Source organism: Spermophilus citellus, assembly GCF_964194105.1.
Source record: "Spermophilus citellus genome assembly, contig: SCAFFOLD_58, whole genome shotgun sequence".
Classification (NCBI taxonomy): Eukaryota; Metazoa; Chordata; class Mammalia; order Rodentia; family Sciuridae; genus Spermophilus; species Spermophilus citellus.
Genome location: NW_027672891.1, coordinates 2,159,306 through 2,176,880, shown reverse-complemented (window position 1 = coordinate 2,176,880; position 17,575 = coordinate 2,159,306). Strand labels below are relative to the sequence as shown.

The 17,575-nt window shown below is 38.9% G+C and overlaps 1 pseudogene across 1 annotated transcript in view; it reads left to right on the top strand.

Annotated features, from left to right (window-relative positions):
• Positions 1-773: 773 nt before the first annotated feature.
• Positions 774-17,575, top strand: part of LOC308640444 (chromodomain-helicase-DNA-binding protein 1-like) — a 51,727-nt pseudogene continuing 34,925 nt past the window's right edge. Inside the window, exons 1-8 of the transcript XR_014024362.1 lie at positions 774-877; positions 1,382-1,496; positions 2,339-2,370; positions 10,078-10,159; positions 12,500-12,662; positions 15,253-15,408; positions 15,980-16,072; positions 17,369-17,465. The product of XR_014024362.1 is annotated as a chromodomain-helicase-DNA-binding protein 1-like (transcript). The remainder of the gene's footprint in view (positions 878-1,381; positions 1,497-2,338; positions 2,371-10,077; positions 10,160-12,499; positions 12,663-15,252; positions 15,409-15,979; positions 16,073-17,368; positions 17,466-17,575) is intronic.

Sequence of the window (17,575 nt, the reverse complement as noted above, 5' to 3'; positions counted from 1 at the left end):
TTCCTGTGTTTTTGTTTGTTGAGAGCAACTTTAGAGACATAAGTGTACTCAAACATGTCCTGAAGTATGCACATTTGGCTTTGCAAAGTTTCATTTCATACTCCTACTTCTTGTGAGAATGATTTATTGTCTGTTTTCTGCATTTGAATGTGTGTTGTAGATATATGCATGTACAACTATGGCATATGGATCTCGCTATACAGTATGATTATAATGCACCCATTATGAAAGACCAAAGGTTGTATCTGTTTTGTTCACATATAACTTGAGCTTAGAACTTGAGCCAGTAGAAGGCACCCTCTAAATGGTTATAGAAGGAGGGAAAAAGTTGGGGAGGAAGGAAAGCACTCTATCAGAGCAGCCGAACCAAGGGCCAAGGCCGTGATGTGCAAGTACTGTTTGCTGTCAGGTCTTAGCACTTCTGGCTTAATAGTTTCAAAGTACTCCTGCTGTTTTCCAACAGGTGTATTGGTTTCATTGATTTCTGTTCTTTCCTGATGTTTTTCCCTTTGGTTCAGTTACATAAATATTGAGCCTCATTGCTCGTTAACTCTTGAAGTAATTGAACACCATCAATTTCCTTAGCAAAGTCACTGAGCTTACCTGATGTCGTACTAAGAACGTACTAGTTTCCTAATATGTGGAAGATTGTATGGAATTTCTTTATAAAGCAAGTCATGTATAACAGTTTGTGTTCTCTGCCTATGGTTGTGGGAACTTTATGGTTGTGTCTCCTGGAAAGGTGATCAAAACTGCCTGCTTTGTTTCAGATGATTGCTCTCCTCATTTACTTGACGGGAAGGTTAAATGATGAAGGACCATTTCTGATTCTCAGTCCTCTGTCTGTTTTGAACAACTGGAAAGAAGAAATGGAAAGGTACAGAGTAGATGTAGCTGAACTTGTATTGTTTATGTTAAGATATTTTTCTAGATGATGGATAAAAGATCATGAAGCAAAATCTTGTCATATTCAATGATTTTATTCCAGAAAGGTTGAACTGAAACAGTGTAGACAAGACACAAGCTCTGATAGGGGAGGATCCAGTGGGTGTTACTGTTACCCTTCTACAATTTAAAGGCTAGTACTTATTCTCAGTAAATTTTGCTGATGTAAAGGAAAAACTGTCCTTCTCATAGTAACATAGGAAGTAACTAACGTGAGAAACATCATTGCATTTTTAGTTAGCACAAGACCCTCTTAGACCTGATCCTTCTCCCTGCTTAACACAGACCTTACCCTGGGGTTTAACCATTTTTCTAGGTACAGTTCTGTGACCAGCACCTAATGAATGGCGTCTGCACACTGCAGTCCGTCCATGACATGCACACACCATCTCATGGCTGTGACATTTGGTTCATCTGCTTCTTTTCTTGGATTTAGATTTGCTCCAGGTCTTTCTTGTGTAACATATGCAGGGGACAAGGAGGAAAGAGCCCATCTTCAGCAAGACCTAAAACAGAAGTCACATTTTCATGTGCTACTGACTACCTATGAGGTATTCATTCGTTTCTCCTAACCTGGGTCCTTAGAAGTTGTAGAACCCACTGAATTATATTGATTTTTTTTTGAGAGCACACATTTTTCTAGGAGGACATCCACCTTCATCACATTGTCAAAGAGGGACTGTGACCAAACGAAGTGCAGGATCACTGTGCTTCAAGGTAGCTAGACATATTTCCCTCTCTACTGGTGGATTAAGGGGAAAGCTTCCCAGAAAGTGGCACTTTAGCTGCCTCTTTGTTGATGAACAGGAGGAGGCAGGCAGCAGGGCAGAGGGTTTCATGTACAGAGGCATCATGTCTGATAACCGGGGGATAGGAATGCAGGATGCCTAGTTTCAGTCTTGTTTTAAGTCCTTATCTAAGTAAGTCCTTCCCCCAGCTCTTCTTGGCTACTTAATATCCAACTTGCTTGTTTTGAAGTCTCTACTTAACCATAACTTCTATCTGTTTGTGTGATAGTGCTACTTAGAAATTGTGCTTAGTTTTTAAGTTAGTAAACAAGTTAAAGGCTGAGATCCTGTGGTTTAAGAGAGTTAACAAGAAATAAGAAACTAGATTATTAATAATCAGAATTTATCAATACCAGTCTTTATTTTTTTTAATTCTAACTTTTTTTATTTTGGTACCAAGGATGGAACCTAAGGGTACTTAACCACTGAGCCAATCCTCAGCCCTTTTTTTTTTTTTTTTGAAAACAGAGTCTCAGTAAGTTGCTAAGGCTGGCTTTGAGCCTGCCGTCTTCCTGCCTGAGTCTCCAGAACCTGCTGGGATTCAGGTGTGGGCCACCATGTCCAGCAATACCAGTATTTTTAATGTGTCTTCCTTAATTTTTCAGATTTGCTTGAAAGATGCACCGTTTCTAAAATCGTGAGTATACTGTACCCTGTCAGAAACTGTGCTGAATGTGTGGAAGTCTTGTCTTACATTTTTTTTGATACTTGGCCTCTTTCCTGATATGTCTGGTCTGTCTTCTTTGGGTCCTGTTGATGTATAGGCAGGCATGGTGGGAATTCTGTGATCTAACCTCTACTCATTAGCTATGTGTTATTGGGTTGGTTTCTTAATTTCCATCAACTTCAGTGTCCTCATCTGTAAACTGGGGGTAGTTACCTTTTTCACTTTGGATGACTGTTGTGACAACTGAGATTAAATCTACATGGTTGATGTTTAGCAGATTACTAGAGATTTTTATTACTAGCAGATTTTTATTGTTTTTTGGTTTTATTTTGGTACTGGGGATTGAACCCAGGAGTACTCTACCACTGAGCAACATCTCCAGTCCTTTTTATTTATTAATTTTTTAAATTTTGAGACAGGGTCTTTCTGAGTTGCCAAGGAAGGCCTTGAATTTGTAATCCTCATGCGTCAGCTCCCAGAGTCTCCAGGATTACAGGTGGGCCACTGCATCCAGCCTGGACACTGGATTCTTTACACTGTAACTTGCACAGACACCTGTCAGGACTGCTGCTTGAGATTTCACTGTAGTATAGGAGCCTTTTCCTGGCAATTACCAAGCAGCAGTCAGTGCTGTAGAACTGACTATTTGGAAAAGAAGTTTGAAGTATACTTGTAATTTGTCCATTTAACTATGTCTTGGTACTGGGGATTGAACTCAGGGGCATTTACCACTGAGCTGCATGCCCAGCCCTTTTCATTGTTTATTTTGAGATAGTCTCACTAAGTCGTTGGGACGGGACTCAGATTTGCAATCCTCCAGCTTCCCAAGTAGTTGTCATTATAGGTGTGCCCCATCGTGCCCTGTGTGCATCTTTCATACTCAGAAGGTTTTGTTCTCAAAGGGCCTTATCAATATTTTAAATATTTTTTCCTCATCCAGATTGTTGTGAATGAGTTTCTGTTTTACTCTTACTTTGATGACTGGGCCCAAGATTTTATGATTCCATCCAGTATTTTGTTTTACTTAATTAACATTTAAATGAGCATATGATGTGTTCCCTCTTTTTCTTTCTTTTTACTTTATTTCATTTTATGTCGTGTCACGTTATTTCATGTCATTTCATTTTATGGTTCTGGGCATTGAGCTGAGAGCCTCCCAACTGCTCTTCCACTCAGTCCTTCCCCCAGCTCTTCTTGGCTACTTAATATCCAACTTATCTTGTTTTGAAGTCTCTCCATGAAAAGGGAGTTTCTGGTAATAACCAGGAAAGTAAATTATAGAGCTGCCCCATGGTCTGTACAATAGAGGGATGAGGAGTACAAAGATATCCATGAAACATGGTACTATCTGGCAGGTCTCAGAAGGTAATAAGATTGGGACATAAATGTTCTTGGGTACTTTATGTAAATTGTCCCATTTTGGTTTCATGAAAATCCTAGTAGGCAGGGATTATTATTCATTTTACAAATGAGGAAATTAAGAGATTAAGAATCCAAGTAAGGCAGAGCAGACATTCAAACCCAGCACTTGGTGCTTTGGGCCTCTTTTTTTTAATGTTTATTTTTTTAGTTGTAGTTGGACACAATACCTTTATTTTATTTATTTAGTTTTATGTAGTGCTGAGGATCAAACCCAGGGCCTCGCACATGCTAGGTAAGTGCCCTACTGATGAGCCACAGCCCCAGGCCCTGGACCGTGTTTTTAAGAGAGTGTCTTTAAGTATGTAGAAGCATTGAAATGTCACCTTATTCAGCAGAAACACATTTTTATATTTCAGTCTGTTCTGAATGCATTTCTGGGTAGATTTAAGAGCCTTAGTAATAAAGGGACATTTATAATATTGACTCATAGCAAGAATCCCAACAACATAGTTGTTTCTTTTAGTATGTTTGTTAATGTTATATTTCTCCATTGCTATATTTTACATTCTGAAAATAGGCAATGTGATAAAATCTGCACTCGAGGTTTATGAAGGCCATTTAAAGTTGTATGTTATCACCATGAAATATTGAAATCTTTTGGACAACAGACAGTAGGCTTGTAAAATCTTGGATCGAGAAGATCAGGAGTTCCCTTGTTGGACTCTCCATTCTTGTGTTGGAATTCCCTCTACTTTCATTTCTGGGAAACAATCTTTAATTTCCTTTGATGAGTGATTCAGTCCACTTTCACTCATTGAACCAAAATCCACTTCACTTAGCCTTTTGCGTTAAATAAGCATTTTTAGATGTTTGTGTATACATATCTGTGTCTAGTCCTTCCAAAGGAATCAGACCTAGTCTGTTTTGAGTGGAACTATACTATGGACGCTCACCACCTATGTCATAAACACCGTCCAACCTCATGGGGACCCTGTCTCCTTATAATCCTAAATATATCCCCTGCTTATTCTTCCCAGTGCTCTCCTTGGACTTCCTGCCCTCTCTTTGGATCCCCAGTTCAGTCTTCTCCTACTCCACTCTCATTAGCTGAGTGTCTGTCTCTGGCTCTCTTCCTCTCAATTTTCTCTGTAGCCTGAGGAGGAAGGCTTCCTTTGTTTTTGTTGTTGTTTTTCTGCAAATATTTATTGAATCATGGTCCAGATGAGGCCATAGGGATAGAGAAGATTAAGACGTTGACCTTGGCTTTCAGGGGTGTGTAGTCTTGTAGCAGATGAAGACAAACAGAAACAAAGGCAAAAGGGTGGTATGTGCTCACCAGTAGGTAGAGTGCCAGTGTATTTATTAACCTGCCCACCGCCTATACTGTGAGCCTCTGTAATCAGATTTCCCGCATTTAATTCCTTCCATCCAAAATTCCTCTTACAGTGCTTGTGGGACACAAGAACTGTGTAAACATATTTATTAAATGGTTTAAATAAGAGGGAAAAATGAGAGATGCTTAAAAAAGAGTTGGGTAAAAGTGAGGAAGAAGATGATATTATTAACAGCTAGTACTTATTGAGATTTACTGCTATAGTTTGGATCCTATATATCTCCCAAAGGCTCATATGTTAAAGTCTTGGTCCCCAGCATGAAACTGGTGAGAGTGTGTGCAACCTTTGAAAGGTGAGCCCTCATGGGATGTCTTCTGGTCATTCATTGAGGGTGTGTCTTGGAATGGGTAGCAGGGATCCAGCCTCATCCTCTTCTTTGCTCTCTCTGTCCCAGCCTTGAGATAGCTGGCTTGCTCTGCCATGCCCTTCTGCTGTGGTGTGCTTAACAGCAAGGGGGCCAGCTGATGGCGGACTGACCCTGCAAAATTGTGAGCCAGAGTAAAACTTTTCTCTTTATAAACTCATTATCTCAGCTACTTGTCACAGTAGCAGAAAGCTGACCAACACATTCATTATGGGTTAATTATCTTTCTTTGTATTAGTTTTTTTTTATTTATGTATAACAGCGGAATGCATTGCAATTCATATCACATATATAGAGCATGTTTTTTTCATATCTCTGGTTGTATACACAGTATATGCACACCATCCATGTCTTCATACATGTACTTAGGATAATAGTGTCCATCACATTCTATCATCACTTCTAACCCCATGCCCCCTCCCTTCCCCTCCCTTCCCCTCCCACCCCTCTGCCCTATCTAGAGTTTGTCTGTTCCTCCAATGCTCTCCCTCCCTACCCCACTAAGAATCAGCCTCCTTATATCAAAGAAAACATTCAGCATTTGGATTTTTGGGATTGGCTAACTTCACTTAGCATTATTCTCCAACTCCATCCATTTACCTGCAAATGCCATGATTTTATTCTCTTTTATTGCTGAGTAATATTTCATTGTGATGTTTGCCACAGTTTTTAATCCATTCATCTACTGAAGGGCATCTAGTTTGGCTCCACAGTTTAGCTATTGTGAATTGTGCTGCTATAAACATTGATGTGGCTATGTTCCTGTAGTATGCTGTTTTTAAGTCCTTTGAGTATAGACCGAGGCGTGGGATAGCTGGGTCAGATGGTAGTTCCATTCCCAGCTTTCCAAGGAATCTCCATACTGCTTTCCATATTGGCTACACCAATTGCAGTCCCACCAGCAGTGTATTTTCTCCCACATCCTCGCCAACATTATTGTTGTTTGTATCCATAATAGCTGCCATTCTGATTGGAGTGAGATGAAATCTTAGAGTACTTTTGATTTTTATGTCTCTAATTGCTAGCGTTGATGAACATTTTTTTTCATATATTTGTTGACTGATTGTATATCATCTTCTGAGAAGTGTCTGTTCAGGTCCTTGGCCCATTTATTGATTAGGTTGGTTGGTTATTTATTTATTTATTTATTTATTTATTTATTATTTATTTATTTATTTATTTTAGTGTTTAGCTTTTTGAGTTCTTTATATACCCTAAAGATGAGTGCTCTGTCTGATGTGAGGGGTAAAGATTTGCTCCCAAGATGTACACTCTCACAAATTGTTTCTTTTGCTGAGAAGAAACTTTTTAGTTTGAATCTGTCCCATTTATTGATTCTTGATTTTAATTCTGGCACCAAAGGAGTCTTATTAAGGAAGTTGGGGGCTAATCCCACATGATGGAGATCAGGGCCTACTTTTTCTTCTATTAGATGCAGGGTCTCTGGTTTTATTCCCAGGTCCTTGATCCATTTTGACTCGAGTTTTGTGCACGGTGAGAGAGAGGGGTTTAATTTCATTTTGCACGTGGATTTTCAGTTTTACCAGCACCATTTGTTGAAGAGTTTATCTTTTCTCCAGTGTGTGTTTTTGGCACCTTTGTCTAATATAAGATAATTGCAATTTTGTGGGTTAGTCTCTGTGCCCTCTATTCTGTACCATTGGTCTACCAGTCTGTTTTGGTGCCAATACCATGCTGTTTTTGTTACTATTGCTCTGTAGTATGGTTTAAGGTCTGGTATAGTGATGCCCCCTGCTTCACTCTTCCTGCTAAAGATTGCTTTAGCTATTCTGGGTCTCTTATCTTAGCAGATGAATTTCATGATTGATTTTTCTGTTTTTATGAGGAATGCCATTGGGATTTTGATTGGAATTGCATTAAATCTGTAAACTGCTTTTGGTAGTATGGTCATTTTGATAAAATATTAATTCTGCCTAACCTAGAGCGAGGTAGATCTTTCCATCTTCTAAGGCCTTCTTTGATTTCTTTCTTTAGGGTTCTATAATTTTGTTTACACAGATCTTTTACCTCTTTCCTTAAGTGGATTCCCAAGTTTTTTTGTGTGTGTTCTGGGGTTTTTGTTTTGTTTTTGTTTTTGTTTTATTTTTATTGTAGTTGTTTTGAGGTTATTGTGAATGAGATAGTTTTTCTCATTTCTTTCCAGAGGCTTTGTCACTGATATACAGAAATGCTTTTGACTTATGAGTGTTGATTTTATATCCTGCCACATTCATTTATTTACTAGTTCTAGAAGTTTTCTGGTGGAACTTTTATGGTCTTCTAGGTGTAGAATCGTTATCATCATCAAATAATGCCAATTTGAGTTCTTTTCCTATATGTATCCCTTTGATTTCTTTCGTCTAATTGCTGTGGCCAGTGTTTCATGTACTGTGTTAAATAGAAGTGGTAAAAGAGGGCATCCCTGTCTTGTTCCAGTTTTTAGAGGGAATGCCTTCAATTTTTCTTCATTTAGAATGATGTTGGCCTGGGGCTTAGCGTAGAGAGCCTTTATGATGTTGAGATGTTCCTGTTATCTTTAGTTTTTCTAGTGTTTTGAACATGAAGGAGTGCTGTATTTTGTCATATGCTTTTTCTGCATCTATTGAGATGATTACATGATTCTTATCTTTAAGTCTATTGATGTGATGACTTACATTTATTGATTTCTGTTGAACCAACCTTGCATCCCTGGGATGAATCCCACTTGATCATGGTGCACAATCTTTTTGATGTTTTTGTATTCCATTTGCCAGAATTTTATGAGAATTTTTGTATCTTGTTCATTAGAGATACTGGTCTGAAGTTTTCTTTTTTTGATATGTCTTTGCCTGGTTTTGGAATCAGGGTGATATTGGCCTCATAAAATGAGTTTGGAAGTGCTCCCTCTTTTTCTATTTCCTGAAATAAATTCAGAGTATTGGTATTAGTTCTTCTTTAAAGGTCTTGTAGAACTTGGCTGTGTATCCATCCAGTCCTTGGCTTTTCTTGGTTGGTAGACTTCTGATAGTATCTTCTATTTTGTCATTTGAATTTTTTTTAAGAGAGAGTGAGAGAGGAGAGAGAGAGAGAGAAGAGAATTTTTAATATTTATTTTTAGTTCTCGGCGGACACAACATCTTTGTTGGTATGTGGTGCTGAGGATCGAACCCAGGCCGCACGCATGCCAGGCGAGTGCGCTACCGCTTGAGCCACATCCCCAGCCCCTCATTTGAATTTTTTTAAGAGAGAAAGAAAGAGAGGATTTTAATATTTATTTTTTAGTTCTCGGCGGACACAACATCTTTGTATGTGGTGCTGAGGATCGAACCCGGGCCGCATGCAAGCCAGGTGAGCGCGCTACCACTTGAGTCACATCCCCAGCCCATCGTCATTTGAAATTGATTTGTTTAAATTGTGTATTTCATCCTGATTCAGTTTAGGCAAATCATATGACTCTAGAAATTTGTGGATGCCTTTGAGGTTTTCTATTTTATTGGAGTACAAGTTTTCAACATCATTTCTGATTATCTTCCTGTATGTCTGTAGTGTCTGTCGTGGTATTGGAAGGAAGGCTTCCTTTTTATAGGCCAGCCTTTACACAGACGTTTGTTTTAATTTTTCAGGTATTGTCCTTCCTTACCTACTTTTTTGTTTGACACACTTAGTTTTACAAGTGCAAAAATAATGCAGTGGGATTCCATAATGTTTACCAATAAAATTAAAAACTTAAAAGTCTTATAATGCTCACTTTATTATCTCTTGCATGATTTTCACATTTTTAAAAGGATATTCAATATTTATACCTTTTTCATGATTGTATTTTGCAGCTACTATTTATCATTTTATCACCTATTATTAGTTTATTTTCATTTTTTTGCTATTTTAAGTTAATGCATCTAGAATATCATCCAATCTTTTTCCATATTTTGGATTTTTTTAACAGCTTTCCACCAGTAGCATCTGTTAAAAATATGATTCTAGGACTGAAACTTCTTGAGAAATTGCTCTCGTGACATACTATACTATAAACATGCTGTGGCATCAGCCCCCAGTGACCTCCACGTTAACAAGTCCAGTGGCTGCATCGTCCTGGACATCTCCGTGATCCTGTTCACCACTCTCCCATTTTAAAGTCCTACTCCTTTAGCTGCTATGACATCACTGCCTCTTGATTTTTCTTATGGGTTTGAATCTCTGCTCTGCCCTTATGATCTTGACCTAGTTACCTAGCCTTTCAGAGTTTTAGTGTCCTTCTTGGCACAATTACGGTTACTTGTCTTATTCTTTGGATTAAATTGCACACAAAGCCACAAGCGCAATGTCTGGTACATAGTACAATATGATAAACGTATCCTTTCATTTCTGTCTCTGGCTCCTTACTTTCTGCATAGATCTCTCTCATCTGAGGGGAAAACAAAGCACATGGTAACCTTTCCAGATAGGAAGGTCACGATGCCGGGTATGCTTCTAACAGAGTGGGCTGTTAGTCTTTCTAATAAGTCATAATTGTATAGTAAGATGTGGTTGTGAAATATGTTTGAGCTACACGAAGCTGAAAGTTTGGATTTTCTCTCACAGCTTCTCCTGGAGTGTTCTTGTGGTGGATGAAGCCCACAGATTGAAAAGCCAAAGCTCTCTGCTGCACAAGACACTTTCAGAGGTAAACTCAAAGGATAGTCTTAGTTTTTACACACCCCCCTTCCTTTTTTAATAGACTTTATTTTTTAGAGCAAGTTAGGTTTACAATAAAATTGAATAGAAGGTACAGAGAGTTCCCATATATCCCCTGACCCTTTACAAGCCTAGCTTCCCCCATTCTCAGCCTATCCCTGAAGAGAGATGTTAAAACTAATGAATGTACATTGGCACCGCAGTGTCACCAGAGTTCATAATGCTGGATTCACTCGCTGTTGCGTGTCCTCTGAGTTTGAACAAACAGCTGATGGCATGTTTCCACTCTATAGTATCATGCAGAGCAGTTTCCTGGCACAGAAATCCTAAACCCATCTGTTCACCATTCCTTCTCCCCTCTAACTCCATTCCTTCTCCCCTCTAACTCCCCTTTAAAACCACTTAGTTTAGTCTATACAGAGCTAACTAAATTGAAACTTTATTATTATTATTATTATTATTATTATTATTATTATTATTTGTTCTAATTTGTAATATATGACAGCAGAATGCATTACAATTCACATTACCCATATAGAGCACAATTGTTTATATCTCTGGTTGTACACAAGTAGACTCACACCATCCGTCTCTTCATACATGTACTTCGGATAATGATGTCCATCTCATAAATTAAAACTTTTGTAGTCAGACTTCTGCAGAGCTAAATAAACCTGTTTGGGAGGGCAGTGGCAAAAGTAGTATTTAATATGGCTAATTACTATTCCTTTCTCTTTTATATAGAAGATAACATTTACTAAAATCTAGTTATCAAATGAGTCAGACCCTACCCCAATAAAATACATTGTATTTTTGGAGATGTTTCAACTCTCTTTTGAGGGCTTTTAATTTTTCTCTCTTTTTTTTTTTTACAAATAAAGATCTTACACTCCTGTCTGCAGTTGTAGATGCATTGGATATACCTTACGCCTCCCCCAATTTACCTATTTAGAAACTTACCCTTCACATGGAGTCATGAAGAGACCAATTTCTTACAGCATATTGCCTTCAGTCTCTCGTCTGTTATATTTTTAGTATGATACACTTGATTGCATTCCCTTCTCTTGATCTCTTGTATCATTCAGCAAAGTAGATGAGAAAGATCATTGTGGCCTGGAGCTGCCCTTGTTTCTGAGAAGCCAATGAAATGTGAAATACCTTCTCCTTGTTGACTTGAAAATTTGCTCATTCATGATACCACACTTGTTAATTTCTGAGATAATCAAAATTTGGTCCTCATCCTATAACAAATCACTTAAATTTAGAGGTCATTTAGAGGAAAATCTTAGACCTGGATTATGTATTTAATATTTATTGGCCTAAAAGTTGCAGTGTTTAGAGTTTTTACTGAAGATATCATCATTTTTATTAGTTTCAAATATTGTTATCCCCTGCCTGGTAGGGCATCCTCTATCTCTGCTGTCCTCTTTGCCTTCTTTTTAGGGAGCCTTGATTACATGTCCTTCCCAAGAGTTTGTACTCTATATTTAAAATAATACACATGTACAGGATGTGACTTTTCCACATTACTTAATTCTGCTGGTGTAAGTTCTTGTTAATGTCAGCTCAGAGGTTGACCTTGCTTGGCCTGATATCTGTTGTTACTGTTTTTCTTCCTTCATTAGTCTCTTACCTCCGTGTTCCTATCTGTTTCTCAGTGTTTTTCCTTTTTCTCTTGGAAATGCTGGGGATTGACCCAGGACTTCATGCATGCTAGGCAAGCGTTATGCTGGTGACCCACATTCCCAGCCCTGTTTCTCAAAAATTTACAGAATCCCTTTTTATGTTGGACTGTCCATGGCTTACTATCCAGAAACATCTGGAAATCTTGATATCTTGACTCTGATATATTGCAAAGTTTATGAACAGACATTAAGTGTAAATCTTGCTGCTTGCTTGTAGCAGAGAGGCCTGATGCTATAAATAACTTTGGCTTCTCAAACTCTTTGATTGAATGTGTTTACTCAGATACTCCCATTAATTCCTCCATGTAGGTCATAACATAGTTTGACTCCTCACATAGATTGCATTTAGTAACCCTAGTGAATACTCATGTAATACTCAAGAGTTTACAACGCGATGTCACTTACATGCTTACAAGAGTGTCTTCTTACAGATTATTATCCCCTCCTTATGGTTGAAACTGGAGAGGTATTATTTCTCACATTAAATAGAGTGTAAAACTTGAACCTGAGCCTTCTGATTTCATTTGCCTTGGTTCATTGTGTTATATCATGTCCCTCTGTGTTCAAATAAATGTTGTGATGGGTCACTTGGTTTTGCTTCCCAGTGGTAGAGATTTTTAATTGTGTTTATTTACATATTCTAGTTCTTGGTGGTCTTCAGTCTCCTGTTGACTGGAACTCCTATCCAGAACAGCCTCTAAGAACTCTACTCTCTCCTCAGTTTTGTGGAACCTGACCTGTTTTCCAAGGAACAGATGGAGGATTTTGTTGAACGTTACCGGGATATTGAAAAAGAGTCCAAATCAGGTTAATTCCCATTCAGCAAATTATCCCCAAGAGATCTTGACACAGAAACTTCCCTAATGCATAAGAGTTGTAGATTGAAAAGGAAGAGAATCAATAACCGGAGAATGCCTTCCAGGGAGAAAAACCACCACAGATATAAGGCAGATGATGGTCCCTCATGTGGTGTCCACTTGTCTGCTATCCATGGCTCTTACTTGTTTGTTACATGATTCTGCAGTGAGGCTTATTGGTTCACTTTTGGAAAAAGTAGAAAGTACCCACTGATATGTGTGCTTTTTTAAAAACCAACTTCTAATTTTTTTTTCTCTTTGTGGTATGGAGATTGAACCCAGGGGTGCTCTACCACAGGGATACATTCCCAGTCCTTCTGTAAAAAATTGGAGACAGCATCTTGCTCAGTTTCATAGGCTGGCCTTCAGCTTACCATCCTCATGCCTCAAGTTCATGTTACCATGCGGCTTCAACTTGTAATTTATAAAAATTATAGACTTTGTTAACTTTCCATGCCACTTGCCAGTGCAGAAAAGTAAGTGCATGCTATAGACCCAGACTACTGTTAAGAATTCTGCAACACTGCTGTTTTCTTTTAACCAGAAGTTTGAGATGATTGGGATGTGGAAGGGAAAAGGGAAGCCTTCATTCATATAACCGTAGCTTTTTCTTATACCTTTGCCACTCTGCCTTGTGGAACATTCCCATAATATCTGAATACCCTAGGATGATTGTCCAAAACAGATGGCAGGGGGCCACCCAGTGATTATGTGTGAGCTGGTTAAATATGAGTTGCAGAGGGTTCTTGGAGCAAAAATTCCCAAACCACAGGGTAAAGATGACCTGCAAACCTGCTCTGATTGATTACTCCCATGTTTAGAGTTGTCAGATATGTGACATCTAATTACAAATGACAAGGGACACACTGGTACTGAAGAGCTATGAATTGTTTATCTGAATTTCACATTTAACAGGTTGCTTGTATTTTTGTTTTCTGTTTCTGGTTTTCTTACATGATGTATACTTCCAACTTAGTGTAGCTTTTGAAGTCTAAGATGCCTGTAAACGAACAAGGGATTAGAAGTTTTTAAAAATCCACTTTTAATGCTCGCCATTTTCACATTCACCTGTGTGTCCTTGGATAAGTGGCCTGATTTCTCTGAGCCTCACTTAACTGTCGTAAACATGGAGACAGTATTGCTCACCCTGCATTTCTAGGCTGTATGCTGATCAGTGAGATGAAATGAAGAGTACCCTGGAAAACAGTGTCTTGAAAATGAGATTATTCCTAAGAAGAATCCAGTTCTTTGAGTGTTGTACTTTGGGGATTAAAAGCCAGTAACAAGTCCAGAAGGAATAGGAAGAAACCAGGAAAGGGAGAAATGATTGGTCCTCTAATTATGGTGGGTCAGCTTATAATTTTTTGACTTTACCACTTTACAAAAGCAGCAACATTCAATAGAAACTGTACTTTGAATTTCAAATTTTTATTGGTGTACCTATTTGTACCTATGTTTGAGGTACATATTTATACCTGTTGATGTTTTGCATAGTGATCACTTAGGTCATTAGCATATCATATAGCAAAACCTTGATCATTTCTTTATGGTGAATATATTCAAAATTCTGGATTCTAACTGGTTTAAGATATAAAATGCATTATTGTTATTAGAATGTTCAATATAATCATCAGGGAAGTGCAAATCAGGAACACAATGGGAAACCTCCTCCCCCGTTAGAATGGTTATTACAGACACCACACGCTGGCAAGGCTGTGGTGGAAGGGGAAATCTGAGACACCCGGGTGGGAATGGAGATGGTACGGCCATCGTGAAAACCAGGATGGCGTTTCCTCAGAAAACTAAATAGAACTGCTGTACAATTCAGCAGTCCCATACTGGGTATAGTCGAAGAAGGGGATCGACGCGTCAAGAGATGTCTGTGCTCCTGTGTTCATTGCAGCACTCTTGACAGTACCCGGAATGTGGAGCTCACCTAGATGTCCATTAGCAGATAAAAAGGAAATGTGGTGTAGACAGTATGGGATGCTCTTCAGCCATAAGAAGGCATGAGTTTCAGTCTTTTCCCAGGCTTGGGGTAGGTTGTAAGGTACTGTCCTGTGAGGCGGGGTGGCAGCAGCGAGGCACCACTCCCCAATGACTCAGCGACCCTGAGGGTAAGTAACTGATACCACACAGTGCTCTGTGTTTTCAGTTGTTTAGTCACAGGCATTCAGCACATTACATGAAGTATTCACAGTTTTTCATAGAAGAGGCTTCGGGTTAGATTATTTTCCTGAGTGGACTAATGTAAGTGCTGAGCACATTTGAGGTAGGGTGGGCTGAGCTGTGGTGTTTGGTATGTTAGGTCCGTTCAAGGCATTTTTTACATCTAAGATATTTTCAGTTTGTGATGGGTTTATAGGAATGTAATCCCTTTGTAAGTCCAGGAGCATCTGTAACTGTGAAAACTTACTGTACTGACCTAGAACGCAGAATTAGCATGAAAATGAGGAAAGTGAGTTGCTCCATGTTCTCTAGTAGTTCGGTGCCTCTGCTGTATTTTTGTACCACACTCTTTTATGTTTTTCTTTCCACAGCAAGTGAACTTCACAACCTCTTGCAGCCGTTTCTGCTGAGGAGAGTGAAAGCAGCGGTAGCTAAAGAACTTCCCAAGAAGACAGAAGTAGTGATATACCATGGCATGTCAGCATTGCAGAAAAAATACTACAAGGCTATTTTGATGAAAGACCTAGGTATTCAGAGGGCACTTGGTCCATTAAGAAACTAAATGGGGATGTGATTTTTGTGCAGGGAAATATTTTATGATTACACTCACTTTGTGTAGCAAGAATATAAGGTAGAATTTTGTATTCTGAATGATATGCCAATCACCTGACGTGGAACAATAGCAGTGTTAAGTGTAGCTAAGACTTGGTTGTTGCATGATGTAATTTCCCTTTTTCCTCTTGCATGGTTTTTCTTCTGCCTGCAATATAGCAAACACTTTTAAGTGTCTACTCATGATTTTTATCCTCTATTTGCTTTTTTTTCTCCCCTCTTAAAACCACAATAGCAGTTAAAGAAGAAATTTTAGAAGTTTACAATTGTTTTAACAAAGCACTGCTAAGTTCACCTTGTAGACTTCCTTCTCAAAACAAAGTGAGGAGTAAGAAAATCCCATATGGATATGATTTTAATTCTCAGTGCAATTGATTGCCATTTGGGAGGTTAGTATAAATTTGAGTGAAATACTATGAAATGAGTAAGGTTATGTTTGTGTTTTGATTTGTTAGTCCCTTTTCCTCTCTATCTTCAAAATTTCAGATGCATTTGAAAATGAGATGGCAAGGAAAGTTAAACTTCAGAATATCTTATCCCAGCTTCGAAAGTGCGTGGATCACCCGTATTTGTTTGATGGTGAGCCAGTGTCCTGTTTCCCCCCATTATTTTTCATTCGTAGTTTTGTAACCAAAATCATAGCGGGACTCTTCAACAGAACTGCTGCATTTATGTGTCTACTCTGCTTCTTCACATTTTCTCTATATTAATGATATCTCGTGTTATTCATACTGAAGATTTCTTCACATGTCCTGTAATATCCCTTAAGCTGCTTTCCTTTTTCTCTCTTAATGCAGGATCCATTGCATTTGCCTTGACTCTACTTTTCTACAATCTAGAAATGTTTCTAAGCTTTTTTGGAGGGGAGGGAGCTTTTCTTTCTTTCATGATAGTGACAGTTGTGGAGAGGAAAACTGGCAGCTTTACAGAATGGGTCATAATGGGTCATCTGACCCTTCTTCAGGATTGGATTTCCTTTCGTCTTGAGCCCTCTCGGTCACTACGCCCAGTTCCCTGTGTTCTCTGTGATGCCCAGGCATTGTCAGTTCACGTTTCATTAACCTCTCAGATCCCTTGACACAGCAGATGGCTTCCTCCTTGGGACGCTCTTCACTCAGCTTCTGGGGTAGCAGTTTTTCCTGCCTTTCTTCCTGCCTGCATGCTCCTGCTCTGTGCCCTTTGCTCTCTCCTTTCATCCTAGTGACTTCTGTACATGTCCCTCTAAGCACTGCTCTTGTTGCCACAAGTTTATGTGTAGTGTTTCATTTTCATTCCCATTGGGGTTTTTGGATGCACTCTGATGGGCGATTCTCTGGCCCTGGAATTCCCTAGTGTAGAAAGATTGCAAAAGGTCTGCTGTACTTGTTTTAAGGAGTCTGCCAAGTACCATTAGGAGCTGTTTAAAAGTTTAACAGAACTTTAATCAAGTGCACATTAGAACTTTTTTTTTAAGGGAGAAGGGGCATTAGGAACATAGGTTTTGAAGGACATCTTCCAGAATATTCTGACTGCCGTCTGTACCTTGAGAATCACTTTTATACACACCTAAGCCTATTTCTTGATTTCTTATCTAGAGTGAGAGCCTTTGAATTTCCTTTGTGGATCTTCTTGCTCTCTGGCATCTTCCTTTCCCTCAGTTTCCTAAAGAGTGAGTTTGTTTCTTAGATAAATATTTATTAGACTTTTTGGATGTGCCAGGCTCTGCAGTTGATATTAAGCAAATAATTAGAAAATGCCTTGAATAGGTGAGACTGAAGGGCCTACTGCATTAGAAAGAGCTTGGGCTCTCTCTGTTGCCTACCTATTGGGTTTTCTACTCAAGAATTTTGCCCTGACTCAGGGCACACAATTAGGATTGGGCTCTCTGCTTTCCAGGTGTGGAGCCAGAGCCTTTTGAAGTTGGAGACCACCTGATTGAGGCTAGTGGGAAACTTCACCTGCTGGATAAGCTGCTGGCATTCCTGCATTCCAGGTAGGAATAGGTTGACATGTATTGCTCTCAGGGAGTGACTGGTTCAAACCTGAGTAATGAAGAACTTACTGATTCTTGAGACTGATTCAAGTTCCCTTTTTTAGAAGCCT